Genomic DNA, 24,891 nt, shown 5'->3' with positions numbered 1-24,891 from the left:
CTTGTTCCTAACATAGATCACTAGCAGGGTCTAATATCTAGTTTCCTCAGTTATTCTTGCACAACTATTAGAATTCTACTCACTCAGTAAAGCCATAAGAAGATAGTGAAGAATTCTCATTAGGTTTGCTGGATTGTACTTGAGAATTTCTTCTTTCCTAATAATACAACCATCTTTCCTGTCAAGATAAGATACCCGTTGATTTAAGAATGATTGAGGACTTTTGGCTACGGCTAGAAACTTCTTGCTTGCTGCTTTTGGTTTTTATTATTATAAAAAGATGCCAATTGAGCCTTTCTAAATCACTTTGGTAAGTGTTGTTCATTAACCTGACCTGGACGTGAGGAAGGCAAGAGTAGTCCTTTGGTCAGGATAACCTAGGGTCTGGTGAAGCTGTGCTATGAGAGGAACAAGAACAGCCAAGCATGGGGAGAAGGGTTTAGGTTGGAGTCCGTTTTAAGCTTTCATATATATTATATACATAAAAATCTACTCAGACCTCATATAAAATCCATATATACAATCTTTGCTCAGATTTTTAACAGCTTTCAAGGTGAGAATCACTGTAGATATTTTTCCTCTTACCAAAGAGTGGCTTTTCCTTTTGAATATAAAAATACACATTGAAAGCAAGACCTAAGATAGTAGGTTTTTTTTAAAATTAAAAACTGTTTTTATATGCAGTTTGTTGAATTAGAAAAAAAATCGTAAATCTCTTATTTATTAAGCCAAAAGCTTCACTGAGATATTCTTCAAGACCCAGGATGTTAAATATATTCCATTTTCTCTATTTGCATCTATTTCTTCAACTATTCAGAATGCTAGTGAGTTTAGAAAAAACCCACCTGTCTGCTCATAGGACGAGTTTGTTTTTTTGGGGGGGGGTTTGGGCAGGGGCAGTGGGGTTAAGGCAAAAATATATGCATGACAAGTTACATGATAGTATGAAATACTGTACTGGTAGCTGAAGTATTTTTCCACGGCAGGCTGTCAGACTGCAATAATTCTATTAGTACTTTTAAGGCTTGAAACACCTTCTGTTGAATGCTGTGAGTCACAGTTTTAATGACAGTGTTTGATGTTCTGTAGCTATGCAGCTTATGCAAGAGAATACTATTTGCATTAAATACCCAGATTTAGAAGCCACCTTTTCTTAGTCATTGCTCATAGTCAACAGCAGCTAGTAGTAAAAAAGAACAGGTATATATTCCCTGCATGCATTCTATCATTGCTTTATAAGAATTCTAGTTTGCTACCTATTAGATGGAATGCACAGAAGATTTTTTGTTGTTGTTGCTGTTGGTTTATGCATGCATTAAACTTAAAATCTCCATTTCTGCAAACAGGAAAATATGACAATTAACTTTTACTAAAAGTTTACAGTATGCTTTAATTACACAGGCAATTTTTTAGATGTTTTAAATGGACAATGTTCTTCCCCCTCCCTTCCTCTATTCACAAAAGAGGCATTGAAGTATTTTAAAATGAGAAACATAGCCCCCAGAAGTAAGGGAAGTAAAAGTCTGACAAGCCCAGTTTATAGACTGGAACCACCACACACACAAAAAAAAAAAAAAAAAAAACAAAACACCAAGGATAATGGGTTTGTGGTATCAGATACAAACACTTTGTACCATCTCTCCCCTCTTATTGCCAGTTCTATTCTCCTAAGGAAAGGAATTGAAATAATCACGATTCCTGCTCTTAGCATGAGAAATTTATCATCATCTTCAGTCTCCTGCAGGCTCATAAGAGCCAAAGGATGGTGCAACAGAGACACTAACCCAGACAATCAGGTAACAACTGAAGACGGCTTTAGCCCATGTTTTGCACATGTAAAGGGATTGGGAGGGGGGAAGGGAAACTGTGCTATCAATGAAATACTTTAAATTCAATTGTTCTTAAAAGGGGTGGGAGAAGTCTCATTTTGTGCTTTTCAGTTCTGACAGTGCCCCATTATTTATGTACTGTTCTTTGTCTTTTTCCCTCAAAGGTAATTACAGCCAGGGAGTTTGGCAGGGAATTGCTCAGAGCTGCCTCTACCAAACCAGTAAATGAAACTCTTGTACGGATACCCTTGTGCTAACAATTTGGTTTCACTAAACTCAATTTGAAGAACTGGGGATTTGACCCTTCATCCTACATTTATTTAACAGGGTGTCTGAACTGGTTCTTGCATAAACTAATGACAAATGGGATTAAGAAAAATATATGAAAGGGTCAAAATTCCAACTTTCTATCTAGAATTTAGACTGTAATCAGTCCTCCTCTGCATTACCCTGTAAGGGATGAATATTAGCAAGTGATATTCCTATTTCCACCCTGCTCCAGAACAGTCATCACATGATGTAGATGTTGAAATTTACCACCTACGTTTCAACCATAAAACAGGCTCCAACCCAAAACCTCCCTACACTTGACTGTTCTTATTCCTCTCATAAGCCTGCTTAACCAGATTCTACGTTATCCTGACCAAAGGACTACTCCTGCCTTCCTTATATCCAAGTCAGGTTAATGAGCAATGCCTACCGAAGTGAGTTAGGAGGGCTCAATTGGCATCTTCCTACAGGATTTCAACACCTGCTCAGAAATCATCAACAGAAGAATGAATCATCCTGTTTCAATGAAGAGACAAAAGTCCATGTACCCTCATTTTAAGAAAAAACAGTAAGAAATCTGTTGATTGAGACCATAGCATTGACATCCTCTTTGTGAGAGCCTCGGGTCACAGCAATCTTGTAAAATCTAATACAAGGGCCTGGATTAGAGTTCACACAAGAAACAAATCTTTGCAAGATTCTACTTCAGGAGCCTATTTGATTAGAAGGAAGCTGCACTTGCAACAGAGAGTAAGACATACATGTTCATAGCACTATATACTGCCCGGCTGTTCTGCAGATAGAACTTTTGCTAAACATTGTTGGAGACAGACACTCTGAGTACAACTACAAGATGACAGTCTCCAGTACTAGAAGGTGTAATCTCAAGACAGATGAAACAGTGTGACATTAGGTTGTTATTCCTCAAGAGAATAAACTTTCATTTTAAAAATATGTAATTCTCTTTGATAGGAATGACGACACATTTTTCACTTGACTATCTAAAGAGAGCTTTCCCTCCTTTTGATCACATAAAACTAAGCTTCTTTTTGTTCACATAAAAGCAGGCTTCTACCTTTCCTTCCCCTGCAAGAAGAGGATGTCCTCAAAGTACAAACATCTCTCCTAATGCAAGAGTTTTAAATAAGTTCAATTAACTTGAAAAATATATTAGTCCAAACTTGTAGTGGTTAACAGAAATTTCCCCTGGTGAGTTTATTACTTAGTTTAATTTCTGCAGAATTTTACTTCATTTTCCAAAAAATGATGCAGTACTGTCTTTATAGGTCTGCAGGCAGGCAGTTCTAGTGATTCAGATGCTGCTGTATATTTGGTAAATAGCAGCACAGTGAAACGGATTTTTGTCAGTTTCACTGCTGCTATTCAGAACAGGATTTCATCAGAAAATACCAATTTGAAACCAAAATGTTTCACAGAAGCCTATTAAGTTCAAACAAACTTATGTTGAATCACAGGCAGAGTTCCATCAGAAACCTACCTGATTTTTTGACAGCTTGCTTAGCAGGCTGCTGGGGCCTATGATATCCTGGGTTCCTGGCATGGATTAGAGCTTCCAGACCACAGTCAGCTGGCTCCCCACTGCCAAATGGTGTGTCTAGGCATCAGGGCGGGGGGGGGGGGGAGGGGGGGAGAACAAAAACAAAAAACCACACCACTTTTACTCAAGGGTAGGCAGTGACAAAAAAGTGACAAGAATGTCAAGTTCACTCAGCAGCTGCCAGGCTCTTCAGAGATTTTTTTGTTTCAAAAAACACCATATATTCCCACAATGAAAGTTTTCCAGAATTTACAGTTCAAGGGAAATTTTGAAATATTTCATTTTGGTCTAAATCAGAACAAAACCAAATTTTGAAATTTCCCACAAATAGGAAATTCTGAGTTCTGGGCAGCTGTATTCAGAACACTGCTGGCAGCGGCAAAAGTGGCTAGAATCAGGATATGAGCAACAGCATAGCTATCCACAGGTGGGTGTAAGAAGAAAAACCCTGACCAAAAAAAAAAGTGTACAATATGATAAAACTACATCATCTTCAATGGATGGGAAAATTCCACTAAGAGCTGGAAGACGACAAACAATTTGTTGAAAGAAAACGTTAGCAAAAGATTATAATTTTCTCCCATAGGGTACATTAAAACAAACATTTCACCTACAGTTCTCATGTTTCTGTGAAATACACGTTTAACTCAAGGCTTTCATATATGTGCCCAGTTCAAAATCATCCATCTGTCAAAAGACCTTATACTGAAGAAAAGTATATTTGGACCAAAAATTAAAATGTATCTCCTCAGCTAATGTCATCTTAAAAAGAACCAGTAGATGACATCACGGTGTTGCCAACTCTCATGATTTATTGTGATTATTGTTATACCTGGTGCTTTTCTTAAATTCCAGTTCTTGGAGTCAAGCAATTACGTGAAAATCACTGCTTCCATTTTAAAAAACTAAGTTTCTAACACTCATGGTTGCAAAAGAAAGCTTTAAAACATGAACCCTAAAAGGCTCAAAATCAGAGTATACATAAAAAGAATCCATCATTTATTTACTTCTCATGATTCTGGGGGGCTTGACTCATGACTTCTGACTACTTCGGGTTGGCAATACTACCAACCGTAGAATTTTATTTTAGTTTTTTAAATACAAGTTTGTCCTCATCAAACCTATTCTTAAAATCCAAGCAACAGTAGCTTAATCTTGCCTCAAGCACGCAATTCAAGCAGTTCAACAAGTGCAATTATTTAGCCACCATTCTTTCAAAAAATCGAAGCAAGCAAAGACCAAGTGCACAGGATAATTTAGTCATCTTAATAATGCATAGGTTCTGTTTACTGCATATTAACAGGAATGAAGGGATATTCCCAAGTCATGCACGGGGCTGGCTCCAGGCACCAGCAAACCAAGCAGGTGCCTGGAGCGGCAAATGTAAAGGGGTGGCAGGACATCAGGCTCTGGGGCGGCAATCCGCCCTCGGTGGCGGTGGGAATTCAGCAGCTGCTCCGTCACAGTGCATTTTGCACTCGGCAGCAATTCGGCGGCGGGGACACGACTCTTCTTCGGCAGCCACACCATCACTCTGCCTCCATGTTGGGCTGCAAGGGTGGGGGTTTTTTGGTTTTTTTTGCCGCTTGGGGCGGCAAAAACGCTGGAGCCAGCCCTGGTCATACAGAAACTAGTGCCAGCTTCATTTTACTACTTTGGGCAGCACTTTGATTGTTCTGGATTCATCCAGTTGAACTCATTTGGTATTATGTACATTATGTGGAACTTTACAATGTGTCAATTTAAATTTAGAATTCAAAAGGAGTGTTTAATAACTGCCAGATTTCTTTCCATTTCAAACCCAGTAATTTAAAATTATTATTATTAATCTAGAATTAGAAACCAAAATAGAATCAAGTTTTCCAGTAAGTTAGACCATGTGTAAATCCCTCATTTAAAATGTATATATTTTACATAATGTAAAAATAATTGACCATATTTCATCCAATTGTTTAACTTTTTTTTTTAAATCAGAATTGTGTTTAAAATTAACTAGATTTAGGGTGACCAGATGTCCCGTTTTTATAGGGACAGTCCTGTTTTTTGGGACTTTTTCTTATATAGGCACCTATTACCCCCCACCCCGTCCCATTTTTTCACAGTTGCTATTTGGTCACCTTAACTAAGATTCCACTTAAAACTGAATTTCTTCAAACACCTTCAGCTGTCAGTTTTATTTTATTTCAAAACATATATTCAGTAATTTGGTTGTGATCAAGAGATATCACCCTTTATTGATACAGATATGTCTTTAATGTAAAGAAGTACAAAACTCATTGCCTTTTTACATATTACAAAAGGACACAGAGCAAGAGGTATAGTAGTGTAGCAGTACCCCCACACACAGAGACTAAAGGAGCTTTTTGGGGGGTGCGGGAGAAGAGAATCAGTAGAGAAGTGAATTTATTTTATCTGGAAGCTAGAAGAATGGGGTACCTTCACATTAATCAGACACACCCACTAGCCAGAGACTGATATAAAATATATAGCCTTATCCCATCCCTCCCAAGCAAGGTCCAGGTACTGCATTCAGGCAGGATTACCAGCATCTCTCTTCCCAGCAGCTGGGACCTAGGGCTAAGTTGCTCAGAGGATGCACTTGAACCTTACTGATGAAATCCCTTTATTTTTAAAATAACCTATCACTAACAGACCTTTGGCTTGAAGGTGCTTGTATACTAAAAACAGGCCTTAATTTCTGTAAGCTACGTTAGACAACTAGGATAGTATGAGAGTGATAGCATACCTGCACCCTCTTGTCCAGGACAGGGTTGAATGGATCCTGCCACCCTAGCTACAGGTACACCTCTTCCGAGAATGTTAGAATCAGTGTCTTGCATTTTCCTAGGCATACATCAAGTCAAAAAGGGACAACCTTAGCCATTTTTTCCACAAAATGGAGAAATATTACATCATCCCTGGAAGAAATTATCTTTTCCTCCTCCTCAGTATGTACATGCTACTTGATGAAAAGCCAGCATTATCCTCTGCATCTAGAAAACAGTCCTGTTTGTGTTCTTCAGCAAACTCCCCTTACCTCCAGCAAGCACTGCAGTATGCTGCCACAAAGCGATGTTTTGACAACTGCCATGAAGAGCTCAAATGTAGGAAGGCCTAAGGTGACACCAAGAACAGAATCAGAAAACATCTTCCTCCCTCACATTCCTATATCAATTTGCAGCCTACAATTGTTGGACTCCACAGCGGCACTGGATGTCCAAACAGGCTTCACAGTGGGAATTCCCACTTGCAGCTGCAAATTGCCAGAAGAGTGTACCCAATCCTAACAGACTCAGATATGACCACAGCTTCCAAGGCTTGATTATTGCAACTTATATCTAGAAATGAAGCCCTGCACCTGGAAAAGGCTTCAAACTTGTACAAAACAATTGTCCCATCTGCATAGGTGGCCAGGAGCACAGGTGTGTGAGCACATAATCCTGGTGCTCTGCACTGACCTCCCCACTGAACAGAGTCCAGTCTGAGGTCACTGAACCGACATTCAGAATCCTACATGGGACTATTCCTACCTGCTTGAGAGATTGCCTCACCCTCTGCAACCATGAGGGACCTACATTCAGTGGAACCACAAACATATCTGCTAATGGGGCTTATATGAACACAACAAAACCTTCATTGGTCCTGGACTAATTATGAAACTCACACCCTGAGGAGATATAAATACTGTAACATGGAGCCTTACTGGTTTGAGAACTCATTTCTCCTCCTTTCCCCTCCCACTGCCCACAAACGTTCTCATCACTTCACACATACTTCTCAGCCTGTGAGCAAAATAGAAAAATAACTAAAAAGTGAGCTAAGAGACAGTTTTGTTATTTCTGTTAATAAATATTAGAAAAGCATTCAGATATTCTGGTGATGGCAGCTGTGTGAATCACACAGACAAGGACAGGGGAGGGATAGCTCAGTGGTTTGAGCACTGGCCTGCTAAACCCAGGGTTTTGACCAGGGCTGACTCCAGCATTCTGGCCACCCCAAGCAGCAAAAAAAAAACAAAAAAAAAAACACCTTGCCGCTGAACACAAGGCGGAGCCATGGTACGGCCACCGAATTGCCGCTTGCAACCAAAGAAGAGTCGCATCCCTGCCACCGAATTGACACCAAGCGCAAATGCACTGTGGCGGAGCGGCCGTCAAATTCCCGCTGCTGCTGAAGGGCAGATTGCTGCCCCAGAGCCCAACCACCCACTGCCCCTTTACATTTGCCGCCCCAGGCACCTGCTTGGTTCGCTGGTGCCTGGAGCCAGCCCTGGTTGTGAGTTCAATCCTTGAGGGGGCCATTTAGGGATCTAGGGCAAAAATTGGGAATTGGTCCTGCTTTGAGAAGGGGGTTGGATTAGATGACCTCCTGAGATCCCTTCCAACCCTGATATTCTATGAAATGAGATAAGACTACCGTGTCACACAGCATCACAACCAATAATGGCCCTTACCCTTTGTGTTCTCTTTCTAGGAGTACCTTCTCTGCTGCATTAACTCGAGTGATAGCGCCCAATGCTGAGTACCTACGTTAACCTAGCTCAGGTGTGAGCAGCCACACTTCAAAGCCATACTAGAGTTACAGCACCAGAGAGGGTACTCACCCACGTGTCAGTAGAGTAATTTGACTAGGGTCTTTGTTCTGCAGTAATCTGAAGTGCTATATGATTCTTGCCCAATGAATTATGGGAGAACTTGTCTGTCCTTTTGGCACATGGGAGGAATTGTGGGAAGGCAGTGCAAGATTATCAGCACTTGAGTGATTTAGTATCCTCACTTCAAAATGGGCAGGTTACCCCAGAAACTTCTAGTGGTCAAAAGTTCTTTGTTGCTGGACCCCGCAAGCGGGGGTGGGTGGAGGTTGTGTTGTCTCTCTTTCGTCTGTTCACAGTGACCTCAGGAGCTAGAAATCCATTAAAGTTGTATTTATCCCTCCTCTTCCCCCTCTCCCCAACAAAAACTTAAAATGTTTTTGTAAGAAGGATAGCCAGCTTCTCCAGAAAGGATCTGAAGAGAATAAGGAAACTTCCCTTTCCTCCCCTGAGCTAAGGAATGAGTCCTAACTACGCTCCCTTGCATCACTTTTGCACCTAGCCCTCCTTATCCCAAAGGCACCCAAACACTCAGGAGACATTTTCTTTTATTATCACAGTATGAAGAGTCAGACAGAGCCATCCCAAACCTGCAAGATAGAATGCAGAAGGGAAAGGCAGGGGGGGACAATCCCAAACACTAGCACTGCAAAAATACATCATGCCCTTATATAGTTCCTTTCATTAGAGGAGCTAAGTACTTAGAAAGAAGAGCTGTATATATTTTACAGATAAAATACTGAGGCCCAGAGAAACTGACTTGACCAAGATCACATAGCAAATCAGTGGCAGAAAAATAACCCAGGCTGACAGACAGTTTTTATTACTTGCAGCATTACCTCAAAATTAGTCCAAGTTTCCACAAAAATAAAGGTGGGGGGGGCTATTTGGAAACACCATAGTCAAGATTTTAAAAGTAGACCCCTTTCAAAATCTTGCTCCCTACCATCCAAGGCCATGGAAGAAAACAATCCTTTATCCTTTAGTGAAACTATATCTTCATTTTGGTTATTATAATATTTTGAAGGAATAACCAAAACAAGGTGCAATACAGCTCAGATCTAAGAATATTCATTTTTAAAATAAATGAAACAAGATCAAGAGAGACTTTTCTAAGAAGTGTGTCTGAAGGACTGCATCAGTAGCCAAGGAGATGATTGTGCAAAGTGGATATGGTCATCATTAAACTTGACTAATTGGTATTTTAACTAGAAGAAATTAGCAAGTCTTGACAAAATATCTTTTCCAATAGAAATGATATTTTGCAGGGCATATGGTTTTTTATTTTTAGACATGAGTCATACAACAATGTAAGTTATTAGAGATTTTATATTTTTCTCAAATACCAAATGGTATTTTATCTGGAGGTGCAGTGATGATATTTTTATTAGTTCTTGGACTATTAATACTATGTATGTATAACTATGTATTGTGGAAAAAAATATAAATACTTTCAAATCACTAGCACAAAATGTAGGTATTTTTGGTATTCAGCATATACATGCACACAATTTTTATTAATTAAACACAAGTCTTGACAGAGACAAATTTACCCTGAAAGCATGGATTGGAAAATTTACCCCATGTGAACAGCACATCCAGACTTTTCTATTCTACATTGTCTTCTTTCAGTCAAATCTTTCAGAATCCCACGGTCATGAAGGAATAGAAGTAAGCCATAGGGCAACTGTATTTGGAACATTTTAACAACTCCACTATCTCAGTCTGTAGTTTTCGCCACAGAAGCCATTACATCCAAAACTGAGGGGGGAGGAGAACATGGGAGAAACAAGACAGTATATGATTTGTGGAAAAAAAATCACTCTAACCTCAACACACACACTAGTTAATCCCATCCAAGCAACAACAAACAGAGTTACTGAACCCTTTATTATATTTCAAGTACTACTTTTCCTTTATGCACCAGTCTCTCCTCTGATTCTACTTACATGTATTCTTTCTTAATCCAAACCTACAGTTCTGTTTTGTCCAGTATTTCCAAATAGATCTTCATGCTTAATTTTTGAAACAAGACTTAGCTAATATAAATACTTCATTCAGTGTGACTCCCTGAGGATCTGGCACACTGAATGGGTACCTCTAAGAGACTGCTTAAAAGCCAGGGAATAGCAGACCCTGTGGATGCATGACAGCTTTGGGAAGAACTACAATTCAGATCAATCCCTGCTCTCCAGGATCTTAGGGAGCCACCAGCTGTAATTACTCTGAGCCAGCACCCTATGAGGGGAACAGACAGTTTTAGCACACACACTGAGCTCCAGTCTTGGGCCCAAAAGCAGATTCGCAGTATGAAGTTTTCCCAAACCCTACACCACCACCCAATGCCACAGGTATCGTTCCTTGAATGAGGCAGTACTGGCCAAAGAAAAGTGATCCTCCTAAACCATAAATGACTGGTACCCTATTACAACACTAGTTATTCTTAGCCTTCATTTTGTTTGTTTGGTATGGAACAGTAGTAAGAATTTGGTACATAACATTATATATACAGTATATAACTTTTTTTTGGCAAGATGGTGGGTAAGAGATAGTACACATTAGAACTAGTAGTATGGGCAATGTTAGCAAGATGGAGGACAAATTATGAGAAACCGAAAGGAGCCTGAAAGAATTGGCTATTGGCTCACTGATTGGACTAAATTATATTACTTGGCTTACAATCGGGCAATAGATGGAATGCATACCTCAATCTTGGCTCTCAACCATCTTGTGACAGACATCAACCAAAAGGGCTACTTCTCCATGGTCTTGAAGGCGCTGGTGACTCACCAGAGCCATTTCACTGACCTAAATGTGGGGTCGTCAGGGAAGGTGCATGATGCACCATCTTTAGGAACACTGGACTTTATAGAAAGCTGCATACTGGGATTTTCTTTCGAGAACAGAAGATTGCAATGGGGGAATGTGGAAATACCCATAGTGATCCTTGGAGACCCCACCTACCCTTTGTTCCTGTGGCTCAGGAAACACTAACACCAGGAACCTGGACAGCAGCCAGGAGTGCTTCAACAACAGGCTCACCAGGTGCCAAAAGACTGCTGAATGTGCCTCTGGCTGATTAAAAGGGCACTGGTGCTGTCTTTTTGGCCGGTTAAACCTCAATGAGGAAAATATTTGGTAGTCATTGCGACCTGCTTTACTCTGCATAATATTTGCAAATCGAAGGGGAAAAGTTTCCCTGCTGAGGCTGCTCAGCTGGCTGCTGATTTTGAGCAGCCAGACACAAGGGAAATTAGAGGGGCATAGTGGGACGCTATTCAAATCAGGGAGGCTTTCAAGGAGCATTTTGACAATGATTCCCACTAATGTGCCTTTATGTGATGCATTCAGCCAGGCAACGTTTACTTGTCGCCTTGAATTACCCCGTAGCACTAGCTTCCTGAGCATTAATTAATTGCAAGGAGCAAATATTCCCACCTTTAGCCACTGTTTTAGCACTGAGTGATATATGTGCATATGTCACAAATAAAGACTCATTTTATTTCAAAGACTCATGTTTAATAACAGGATAAAACACAAACTTTTGGTCAAACAGGGGACATGACAAAGAGGACCAGTTTCGTGTTAAGGTCTCTCACAGCTGGGTGTAACTCCAGCTTTCATTGGGAAACCAGTCCCTAGGTGTGGAGTGCATGGGGTACTGTAAGGGACCAAGAACATGTGAGGAGTGTGGTGGGGGAGTTTGTGGAGGGCATGGACTGGAGTGCTGTAGTGGCTGAAACGGGAGTCGGACACAGATTTGCTCAGATTGCAGGCTAATGAGAGAGACTTCAACGTCTCTCTCTGGCCCTCTAGGAGCTTTATCATCTGATTCTGCCCGTGTCATCCCCTGGCTATCCAACCTGAGTCTTTCGTTGATTGTGAAACAAAAAGTATGGAGGCAGACTATTTGCTGCATCTGTTGACTGCAGCACTTCGCAAAACATATCCTCCTTTTTCCTCCTGAGTCGGCACCTTATCTGATGGAGTGCTCCACCAGTGTGGAGGAGTGGGTCCTCAAGGGCTCATCTGTAGAAACCAAAGAAACAATTAACAGACACTATTTTGACTGCACTCAAAGGTGTGAATCTCACAAATTAAACACACTACTTTCTCACTGTCCCTTGGCTAGCACACAGATAAGCATGATTCCCGACTATGGTGAGTTTGCAGGGAGGGGACAGTGGGCAAGGGAGAATAGGCAAGAAGGGGCAAAAAGAGACAAAGGGTGCTTTGCGAAGGGAATACGATGTTGCACCCCATAATGCTTTATAGAAATATGCTTATGAGTGTAAATATGACATAACTGGAATATGTTTTATGCTAGATATGCCATGTAACATATCTTTGCAAAGGTTATGATCTAGTGAATATATTCATCCTCTTTGTATGCATGTATCATTTTTATATCTGAAGTTATGAGCGTTGGCTCTATGCTTGATTTAAAGTGTTTGCTGTAGGAAGCACATAAAGCAGATTTGGTCAACATAGTGTGAAGGGGTTATTCAAGTAATGGGGAGTACTTAACTAACAATGGACTTTGGGAGACAACAATCCACATCTGAGCTGTCCTGGGAAAGTTCAAACCAACATGTAAACAATGGCGTCGGCCTGCAAAAAGCTGAATCATTCATAGACATGGGACTTGCACAGGTGGCTAGAGACTATCTTGTGGTTGTGATTTTGCACACGAGAACAAAGGGGTTTCCACCCACAAGAGAATATAAAAGACCCTGGAAACTCCATTTGGTCTTCAGCTGGCTAAAAAGATAGCCTCTCCACCCCAAAGAGATGCCTGAAACAAACTGGAACAAAGGACAGTAACTACGGGGGTGTGAGGGATTGCTGGACCCAGACTAGGAAGGAGTATAGTCTGTGAAAGAAGCTTATTGGAAGATCTGAGAGTGAGATTTACCTGTATTTAGTTTCCTACTGTATTAGGCTTAGACTTGCGTGTTTTTGTTTTATTTTGCTTGGTAATTTACTTTGTTCTATTACTTGGAACCACTTAAATCCTACTTTTTATATTTAATAAAATCACTTTTTGCTTATTAATTGACCCAGAGCAAGTAATTAATTCCTAGGGGAGCAAACAGCTGTGCATATCTCTCTATCACTGTTATAGAGGGCGAACAATTTATGAGTTTACCCTGTATAAGCTTTATACAGAGTAAAACGGATTTATTTGGGGTTTGGACCCCATTGGGAAATGGGTATCTGGTTGCTGAAGACAGAAGCACTTAAGCTGTTTTCAGTTAAGCCTGCAGCTTTTGGGGGCTGTGGTTCAGACCTGGGTCTGTGTTCACAGCAGGCAAGCATGTCTGGCTCAACAAGACAGTGTACTGAATTCCCAAGCTGCCAGGGAAAACAGGCTCAGAGGTAGTCTCAGCACATCAGGTGGCAATCCCAAGGGGGTCTATGTGATCCAACCTGTCACAGGGGGCTACTATAAGCAGCTAGGGAGCCAATTCTGAATATTGGTACCCTTTTCCACAGACTAGGGTAATTAAACCAGCTCTCAATCCTAAAGATAAAGATACAGATACATCCCCATGTACATTAACAAACTTTTCCACTGTGGCCCCACTGAACAGGCTCTGTTGCTGATTTCTGAACCTTATCCCTCCTGTACCATATAACAAAGTAAACAAGAGCTCAATCTCCTCTCACCATGCAGTATCAAAGCAAAATGAGCACTTACTGGAGCTGTCCTCTCCTGCATCCTGTGCACCAGAACACTGGGAGTAGCTAGACCCCTCTGGAGTGTAGAAGAGGTCCTGACTTGCTATGCCACCAGATGACCCTGCAGCGTGCTCTACATCACCCTCCAGTTCCACTTCCTCATCCACCGCTTCCTCACCTGGGTTGAATCTGCTGGCTGCTGCCTCCAGTCCCCCAAAAGTATCTACAGGACTCATGGCAGCAGAGGTGGGATTGCCACAGAGGATGGCATGCAGCTCCTTATAGAAAAGGAATGTCTTCGACGCTGCACCAGAGTGACAGCTGGCCTCTCTTGCCTTCCAATATACCTGCCTCAGCTCCTTGATTTTAGGAGGACACTGCTGCATGTCCCTCTCGTGCCCCTTCGCATGCATCAGCAGTAGCTATTGAAATTCTTATGGCTGGTGTGAAGCTGCGATTGCACAGCCTCCTCTTCCCATATACTCGACAGATCCAACATCTCTGGGGTGCTCCACGCACGAGAGTGTCTGCTGTGAGGATGCTGTGTGAACTGTGTACACCGAGCAAACGGGAAGAGGAATTTCAAAAATTCTCAAGCCTTTAAACGGGGGAGGGGCACATACCTGTGTACCTTCAGTGCAGCGGAGTTCGAACTGCTGACCAAAGCAATTGTGATGGGCATTGTGAGACACCTCCTGGAGGCTAATTAGAGTGACATAACCAACCAACGTGTCTACACTGATGCTGCACCACTCTACCTATGCTGCAAAAAGCTCTATACTGCTCATTGAGGCGGTTTTACTACGTTGGCATAGCAGGGGAGTTACATTAGCAGGATGAGCATTTCAGTGTATACACCTCCACTGTTTTGTCAAAGAAAGCTGACTTTTGTTGATAAAACTGTGCAGTGTAAACAAGGCCTCAGTATCAACTCTTGATTTCTATCAGGAAGGAAAAAACTGTCATTGAAGTTCAATGTATCAGTTAATTAGTGTGTGAGGCTGCTACTCAAAGTAAAACATGAAGGCAAGTATATAGACACCAGTACACAGAAGTGTGATATGGAATATCAACAGAAGTCTGTACACTTCAAATGCAGTTTAGAACTCCTTATTTTACTGTAATGCCTTGACTCATTTTGCCTGCTGTCCTTATCTTGTTATATATAAAGCCACATATAATGTTTTATAACTAAACAGCACATTTTCACCAGGCAGTGAACAGTCTGAATTCTTGAGTGGTGTTGCTTCAGCGCATTCTGCGAAAGGTGGTGTCTCATCATACTGATCAAGAAAGAAGATTTCAGGAATGTTGATTGGCTGTTGAACCTGTGCAATTTTTCTTGCATTATTTTGATTGAGGTATTTCCAACAGGAAATACCATATATTCTAGTCGTTTTTAAAGTGAGCAGGACTACATACACACCTGCATTTTACACTGTTTAAAACTGAATTGTTTATATATTTTTTAAAATCTCATCAATTAGAAGTCCTTTGAAAGAAGTGCAACAACATGAGAATTTGGCCCATGACTCTCTGCATGTCAATGTAGCATACCCCAACACACAAACTTACATCATATTTAAAAATAAATAAAAAAAGTAAAAAAAATCTCACACACCCCCACTTGAGTAACTAAAATTCAGAATAAAATTCTGCCAACTAAAATGAACAGGATTTATGTTAATAAAGGCTACTTACATGACTAAGGGGTTGTAGGCTTCAGCTCCTAGAGAAAAAAAGACTTGCCACTAACAGTAATACAAATCAAAACAAAAATAACTACTAGTTTCTCTGTGGTAGAGGTCAGTGGAGTGGATCTAAAGACTCCAACCCTGCTGATGAATGCCGTGGGTGTCAATATGATGCCACATGATAGAATTTTTGTTTTTAAAAAAACCTACCTATAAAATTACACACCAAAAAATATGTTAAAAGAACATCAAGATTGTAAAGTCAAGCACTCAAAATTTAGGAAATGACAGAATTAAGTTTGCCTGTGAAACCTTAATTTGGTCCCCTTGTGTGTATGCATTGTAATACAGTTTGAAATTACATGGTCACATATTATTTTTCCATAGGAACTCGCCCTCATTCAGAGCCCAAAGAGTAGACCTGCTCTGGGAATAAACGGGGGAGCCATACATTTCCCATGTGATGCTAGGAAAGTTACTTAACGCACACTTTTCACAGCTGGTCAGTGTTCCTTGTTTTACAGATTTCTTCGTTGGGGTCTGATCTGTAGAAGTGCTGAGCACACACACCTACAACTGAAATAAATGGGTGCTATGATTTGAAGATATGAAGTACTATACAACGGAAATATTCTGGAAAAAAAGTCAGGTCCCAGGCATTTCAGATTGGGTATTCAAAAATATTGGAAACTTCTGATCTGTGCGTCACTTTGCTGCCTATAGAGTGGGGATACCACCACCACCTCATCTCACAGGACTACTGTGAATGACTGTAAATTAACGTTTGACACACTCAGATACTGTAGTGATGAGCACCACAGAAAATCGTGAGGTAATTATTCAAACCTTGATCCAAAGACAGAATTCAGTGTGCAGTAAATAAGGCTTGGGGCCACTCACTGATAAATGAGAAAAAAACAAAATATTGAATATTCAGAATTCTTTGAGGGTGTCAACAAGCTTGTGGATAAGGGTGGTCGTTGATATAGTGTACTTGGATTTTCAGAAAGCTTTTGACAAGGTTCCTCACCAAAGGCTCTTACGAAACTACATACTCATGGTATAACAGGGAAGGTACTTCTCAGTCAGTCAGTAACTGGTTAAAAGTTAGGGGAAAAAAGGGTAGGTATAAATTGTCAGTTTTCACAATGGAGAGAGAAAAGTAGTGGTGTCCCTTATGACTCTGTACTGGGACCTGTGCTGTCATAAATGACCCGGAAAAGGGAGTGAACAGTGACGTGGCAAAGTTTGCAGAGAATTCAAAATTATTCGAAGTAATTAAATCCAAAGCTGACTGTGAAGAGTTACAGTGTGATCTCACAAAACTGGGTGACTGTGCCACAACATGGCAGATGAAATTCAACATTGATAAGTACAAAGTAATGCTTATTGAAAAAAAAAATCCCAATTACACTTATAGATTGATGGGTTCTAAATTAGCAGTTACCACTCAAGAAAGACTGGAGTCACTGTGGATAGTTCTCTGAAAATGTCAGCTCAATGCACAGCAGTGGTCAAAAAAAACTAACAGAACTTTAGGAACTACTAGGAAAGGGATAGAAAAATAAGACAAGATATTATATTGCCACTATATAAGTCTATGGTGCGCCCACACCTTGAATACTGTGTCCAGTTCTGGTCACCCCATCTCCAAAAGGATACAGTGGAACTGGAAAAGGCTCAGTGCATTGGGGTATGGAACAGCTTCCGTATGAGGAGGACTAAAAAGACTTGGTCTGTTCATCTTAGAAAATAGATAACTAAGAGGGGATATGATAGAGGTCTATAAAAATCATGAATGGTGTGGAAAAAGTGAACAGCGAAGTGATATTTACTCTCTCCCACAATACAAAAAACAGATGAAACTAATAAGGCCGCAGGTTTAATGAAAACAAGAGGAAGAAGTTTTTCACACAATGCATAATTCATCTGTGGAATTCATTGCTATGGGATGTTATGATGGCCAAAAAGTATAACCGAGTTCGAAAAAGAATTAGGTAAATTCATGGAGGATACATCCATCCAACGAAGATGGTCAGGAATGCAATCCCATGCTCAGGGTGACCCTAGCCCTCTGACTACCAGAAGCCTGAAGGGGAAAACATGGGTGGAACACTTCAACTCCCTTGTTTGGTACACTCCCCTTGAAGACCTGGTACTGGCCACTGTCTGAGATGGTACACTGGGCTAGATGGACCATTGCTCTGACTCAGTATGGCAGTTCTTATATCTTACTGAACAGGTGCTCATTAAGTGAGCCCAGCCATTCTGTGCATTGAAGAGGCAAAGATCCAGTTAAAAAAAATTATATATTATGTATGTATGTATGTATGTATGTATGTATGTATGTATGTATGTATGTATGTATGTACGTACGTACACACACACACACACACACACACACACACACACACAGAGTATGTACACAGTAAATTAAAGACTATCATAATGCATATGCAGGAAGGGGTCAAATAAAGGTTACACAGATATCCTTAATTCTGGTATTTTCTACTTCTTGAGTGCTTGACTTTGAAGTTGTAATGTTCTTTTATTGTAGGTTTGTGTGTGTAATATTTTGTATGTATTTGGACCTATGCTCTACATAATAATTCATTTTATAAGTTCTCTGACATGCAATCTTGATGCCATGAAATTTTATCTCCATACAGATAAAATACTAGACTGATTTTTGTTGTTTTAAATGTAACAGAATTTCATTAACTTAAAAGGAGAAGCACAATTTTTGAAGTGAAACACTAAATATACCTGCTCCTTGGATAGGATGGTTCACTAGTGACAAATGAGATAATGCAGCTTTCTTAACTGACCACGAAGATTACCTCTGTGGTAAACTGGCTCTTCACTAATATTTCCTAGATAGGGCACACAACATTTCAGTGCAATGATGTAAACAGACAAGAACATAAGAATTGCCACACCAGAGGCTTACAGAGTCCATTAACCTGTCTGGGAGTGGCCAATGATAGCTTTCTCTGTGGATGGCGCAAGATAGTCTGCAGTAGGAAATTATGTGATGATGTGCCCCAAGGAAAATTTCTTCCTAACCCTCATTAGTTAGAGGTTCTCTTATGGCCTGGAGAATGGGGGATTATATCCCTGCCAAAACACATTAAATATTTATTAGAGATCATCCATATAAATGTCCAGTCCTGATAAAGGATTTTAGGGATCTCCACTACACGTTGCTGTTCTAACAGCCATTCTATGTTCTCATGAAGGCACAAGGCCTGCTTTTCGTCCTACATTTTGTTAACTGAATTTTGTAATGCTGCTGATTTACCATATTTTTGGCAGGGTAGAAAGGAACTACTGAATCCATTTATAAATGTAATTCAGTTCTTCCTGCATTTATAAGAGATAATTACACTTATTACATGCTTCCAAAGCCCTATGCAACTACGTTGAGTAACTTTCTGGCAGGAAAATAAAATACTGTATTTCCCAGTATCTTCGTCAGTATGGGAAGAATGGGTGAACAGATTTTTGTCCCTGGGCTGGTAAATTTCATGATGGGTTTGCAAATCTGCTTTATTATAAACTTTTGCCTTGAGTTAGTTAAATGTTGTGTCAGTGCTCATATACTTCTAAGAAAAAGGAGGGGATGTGTTTCATTTACTCTGAGTAGGTGTGACTTTTCAGATCTTTTGTATGATTCAACAAACACCATGGATACAGGAAAGGTGGACCTGTACTTTTTTGAATGTTTTTAGGAGCAGCTCATCCTGGAAAGGAAACATTAGTCACATTTACTTGGGGCCTGTTAATACATTAAGCATTTGTGTGTAAATGGGTAAGTTCTGCACATGGCATGATGCGTGCTTCCCTGATTTTGGGGGCAGATCACCACAAATTAAAATTTTCTGTTAACTGCTTGAGACTGTGAGCAAACTATTAGATCCTAGGCGATTTGATAAGCTTCAACAAGTATTTTTGTACTAAATGTGATATGAGCTTATGTATCTTAATAGCAATGTTAATTCTTTCCGCTAACATGGTCTCTCTAATTCAGGGGTAGGCAACCTATAGCATGTGTGCCAAAGGCAGCACGCGAGCTGATTTTCAGTGGCATTCGCACTGCCCAGGTCCTGGCCACTGGTCTGAGGGGCTCTGCATTTTAATTAAATTTTAAATCAAGCTTAAACATTTTAAAACCCTTATTTACTTTACACAACAATAGTTTAGTTATATATTATAGACTTATAGAAAGACCTTCTAAAAAGGTTAAAATGTATTACTGGCACGCGAAACCTTAAATTAGAGAGTGAATAAATGAAGACTCTGCACACCACTTCCGAAAGGTTGCCAACCCCTGCTCTAATTAGTAGGAGAACAGAGTTGGGGAGGCTTCTCAAAGTAATTTACTGAATGTGATTTTTGTGTCTTACATCTTTGGAACACTTAGTTTCAGACTAATATTACAAATCTTCTAGAATTCTTCTGACAAATAAATAAAAAATAAATTGAACATTCAGAATATTATCAGAATAGTATAGAAGTAAAAATTGTCCAGGTGTGTGTGTATGCGCAGTACATAGGGTTTTACTTGTATTGCCTTTTTTTCTGCCCAGTACTGTGTGCCCAGCTAGAATCCCGTTCAGATTAGGAAGTACGCTTTGTAACAAAAAATAGTCCCAAGCCCCACATCAAGAACTTCTTTAATAGCAGGCAACAGAAAAAAAAAAATAGACCTTGTTCATGTGTCCTGTGATCCTCCAGTAGGACTCAGTGCTGGAATACAGATTTTAATGGAGCTTCCCTTTAAAACCCTAGAGTACCTCTGCACAGCAAATTAAGGTAGGACTGTATTACCTTACCCAAGGTCCCCAGTGGACTTCTGCTAGGATGGATCACATTATTACAGCATACGACCAGAACAGTAGACCTTGTCTCAAGTTGGGAGGTGCCTTTCTTCTAGAGAACTTCTACTTCCCAGGCAAGGAAGTCTGAGACATCCACCTCTGAGGTCTATACAGTGGCAAACCGTTTATTCCCTTGGAATGATATAGTATACAGTATTATTAGCTGGACCTTGCTACATTTCAGAATGCCTCCTTTGGACACCAGATTTTCTATGTAGCACCTTGAGGTTTTCCTCACTACATCCACTAATGTCCTGACTGACCAACTGTAGGATGCGAGAAGACTAACAAACAATTATATCACTGAAAAAGTAAAATTCCACAGAATCACTCACCAGCTACAGATCATGTTTGTGTTCCTGGCATAGTGGTTCTTCCCTAATGGAACCACCAGCAGAATGAAACAGACTGGGGTCAATTCAAAAAAGCATTATGGTCCAGGAGCAAGATATACATAGTCTAGTTCCTTGCTAGAGGTGGGAGAAAGACTGAAACCAAGAGAAAATGGTGGTAATGATACAAGAGAGGCTGCCGAAGAGGCAGCAGAGGATTAACGGTTCTGAATCCAAAGAATATGGTGGTGGGGGGCAAGCTAAATACAGCCAAGGGGGAAAGAAAAAGTACAACTTATAGCTGAAGAAGGATGGTGGTGGTGATGGAAGAAAGTAGTACTATAGGTAGGGCAGCAGGGCCCTACCAAATTCCCAGTCCATTTCGGTCAATTTCATGGTCATAGGATTTTAAAAATTGTAATTTCATGATTTCAGCTATTTAAATCTGAAATTTCACAGTGTCACAATTGTAGGGATCCTGACACAAAAAGCTGCTCTGAGTTGGTCAGAAGGTTATTGTAAGGGGTTGCAGTACTGCTATCCTTACTTCTGCACTGCTCCTGGCAGCGGCGTTGCCTTCAGAGCTGAGCAGCTGCAGATTGGTGGCTGCTGACTGGGAGCCCAGCTGTGAAGGCAGTGCCCCACCAGCAGCAGCACAGAAGTAAGGATGACATGGGATGGTATTGCCACCCTTACTTTGCGCTGCTGCTGGTGGGACATTGCCTTCAGGGCTGGGCGCCTGGCCAACAGCCGCCGCTCTCTGGCCACCCAGCTCTCTGAGGGCAACGCAGAAGGGCTGGCAATACCACAACCCCCCTCTAAAATAACCTTGTGACCCCCCTTGCAACTCCCTTTTGGGTCAGGACCTCCTATTTGAGAAACTTTGGTCTCCCCCGTGAAATCTGTATAGTATAGGGTAAACGACAGAAAACACCAGATTTCACAGGTGGCGACCAGATTTCACGGTCCCTGACGTATTTTTCATGGTCATGAATTTGGTAGGGCCCCAACTATAGGTAATAAACGGGAGGGGACTTCACTTAAGTTATGTAGCTCATCTGAAAATACACAGGAGGCAAGAAGACCTCTGATACAAAGTTGAAATCAGCAACCCAATACACTTGCTTCTCAAAGTCAGTAATGAGAGCTGATTCAACATTGCCATTTAAAGCACATGGTGGGAAGCTTGCTGCACTACCTCAAGGAGGGAGGAGTTTCACCAATGACCATTTTTTCATCTTCATTCAAAAAAGACAGTTGACGCAAACATGAGCCTTTTTATTGTGCAGTGTGCCTGAATCAAAGACTCTAGTTTCTTGGGTGTTCAAGAGGCCAAACAACATGCATATTTTCCCACACCACAACAGGTGTAATTAGCCCGGGAAGAACCATTTTAAGTATTTGTTCTTGTTCTGCAGAGAATGGAGTTTGAGGCATTTCTTAAAGCCCTTGCATTTTGTTTCAAAGTAACACTATGTTCCCACTTCACTACCTTGAGGGTATTTTGGCAAATTATGCTTCTGAGATATTCACTCATTTACAGTGCCTAAAATTGGATTCCTTAAGCCTCAGTAAATAAAAGATTCACTATTTGCCATCTTTCATTTCAAATAATGTTTAATATTAGTCACAATACCTGACTTATCAGCCAGTAAGGACTGGTAGGGTTTAACTATCAGCAATTACTCCAGTAACAGCCAACAGCAAAGGCTTCATTGTGTGACAACATGTTCATATCTTAATGTTTAAGAACTTCTGGTTTCAAAACAACCTGGCAATTTAGTTTTTATGTTTAAACTGGAAGTTCTCTCTCTACAAGGAAAGTACCACTACACAACTATTCAGAACACAGATATTGAGGGGCCAGTGGTCTAACCGTTTTAAAGTAGTTTTACTAGATATGCTAATTAATATCTGCTATCCAGCTTGTTTTAAATTGAAAATGGAAATAGGAGTCCAATGAGAGAAGGAGGCTGACTGTCTATACAGGATTACTCAGAATACTAACAGCAAACAAGATAGACCTATTTTCCCCATTTCCATGTTTCAGTTTGGTAAGATTATTTGGAACAGGGGGAGAAAAGGAAATGGTTCAAGAAGCTTACTCCAGCACAAATTTATGTAAAACCCTAAACTTCAAAGGTTGAAGGCATGTCTGTTGGCTCTAGACCTCCCCGTGCCCCCTGATTTTGTAGGCTGAGTTACTTTACATCAGGGTGTGTCAGCAGAAGAGCACTGAACACGAGTTCCACAAAGGGATTTAGGCACTAGTGAGATCCTCAAAGCCCTCTTTCAGCTGCTGCCTAACCATACCTAATTCCCTTGGTGCCCGAGTTTCAGCTGGTAAAGTCCCCAAAGTCCTGCTGTTGGGCATGCACAAAACTATTTAAGTCCTAATGCCACCACGCTGCTCAGCTACTTAGCCCAGATAGGATTCTCAAGATGCGGTTGGGGGGGGGGGTGTGAAGTGACGTGTCCCCCAGAATACCCAATGAAAACAAAAAAAGAATAATAAAACTGAACACACATTACAGTAAAATATTAAGAGCCAAACAAGAGACTTAAATATTAACACAATTTCTTTATTTAAAAAAATGCAATCACTGCACATGTAGTGTCCATTTTCCCAGTAATCATTTTACAGTGCTCTGATAATGTATTAAATATTTTGTTATAAGTTTCAAAATGCAAGACCAGTGCCTTGCTAAGTCAACTTAAAATTGTTCCTATTTGCCCAATTCCATAATGTACAGTATTCTCCATAAGGGCTAACAGTTGATCCAGTTCAAAGAAAAGCATACCCACTTATGTATTCACGGGTGGAGATGCAGGTGGTTTTGGAGGAAATTAGCAGGAAGATCAGAAAATTTCGATGCACAGCTGACTGGAGGTTCTGTGTTTTGTTTTTAATGCTGACCCGCCCGCCCGCCTCAACCCCTCTCCCTGCAGATAGATTACCCAGAAGTACCAATTTAAATGAAAACAGTAAAAACCTTAACATCTATTTGTAGCACTGAAAAAACGTTACTATTAATATAATGTAAGTCTAGGGACCTGTGATCTAATTAAAATATCTAGGACATCAGAGTTTCAATATCTAAAAGATTAGGAGAGTAAGTTTTTCATATGTAGCCTACGAAGAACCTCACACTGAAGTGTATTTAAGAGTTTATTTAAGCTTTTGTCTTCCATTTTTCATTGTAAATAGAGCTAGTTGGAAATTTTTTGGCAGAACCCTTTTCCATCAGATAATGCCATCCTGACTGCACCAAATTTTGCAAAATCATATTGACTGAGGAAAATTTGTTTCAAAGTGTTTTCTCCCAGTATTTGAAGTGTCAAAACATCCCATTTCATAATTCTCAGAATTAAAAGTTTTGATTTTCCATTTAGAAATCTAATATTTTATGTTAAAAAATTTAAAAAACCTAAAGAGTCAGAATTGAAATGGAGCATTTCAACTGGCCCACAACAAAATTTTCAGAGTTTCATTTTAAGACAAAATTTTGAAGTTTTGGCTTTTCAGCCCAGCTCAGGATGGAAAAAAATTAAAAACTCAGACTTTCACAGGACAGAAAAACCTCTTTCCCAACCAACTCTAATTACAAGGAAGTGCTCTTGAAAATGGGAATTCTCTTGTGGAAACCACATCTGCACCTGTGGCTTATTTCTCATTTTACTATTGTGAATATCAGCAGGCAAATTTCCAGATAATAGTAAATTTGAGGAATGGGCTATGTAGTGTAAAATCATTTTAAACACTGCTCTCTGTCTGCAACATAGGTCTCACTTAAGATCTGATGCTAAAAAAACCCATACCTCCCACACACGATTGCAATGTTTAGATCAGTTAACCCTTTACTTGGAGCCAGATTTCAGCATGCTGTTGATTCAAGGTGCTTTGTCAAGTTGCCAAATACAGAATGGGCTCCCTCATTTCCCTGTCTAGCAAACAAAGGCATAACAAGTCCAACAGCTGGAAATGTAGGCTAGACAAATTCAGATTGAATCCGATTTCCAAGGTTTTAACAGTGAGGGGAAATCAACACTGAAGA

General features: G+C 40.3%; 1 protein-coding gene across 2 annotated transcripts in view; it reads right to left on the bottom strand.

Moving 5' to 3' along the window:
• CDKL5 (cyclin dependent kinase like 5) overlaps nucleotides 1-24,891 on the bottom strand; it is a 199,150-nt gene that overhangs the window by 143,618 nt on the left and 30,641 nt on the right. Inside the window, exon 2 of one of the 2 annotated variants that reach the window (XM_074967692.1) lies at nucleotides 3,598-3,714. The exons of the other annotated variant lie outside the window; for it this stretch is intronic. The gene's annotated coding sequence lies outside the window, so the exon portion shown is untranslated. The remainder of the gene's footprint in view (nucleotides 1-3,597; nucleotides 3,715-24,891) is intronic. 2 annotated transcript variants of the gene reach the window in all.

Source organism: Natator depressus, chromosome 1, assembly GCF_965152275.1.
Source record: "Natator depressus isolate rNatDep1 chromosome 1, rNatDep2.hap1, whole genome shotgun sequence".
NCBI lineage: Eukaryota > Metazoa > Chordata > Testudines > Cheloniidae > Natator > Natator depressus.
The sequence above is the reverse complement of the archived record's forward strand: the minus strand, read 5'-3'. Positions and strand labels throughout refer to the sequence as shown.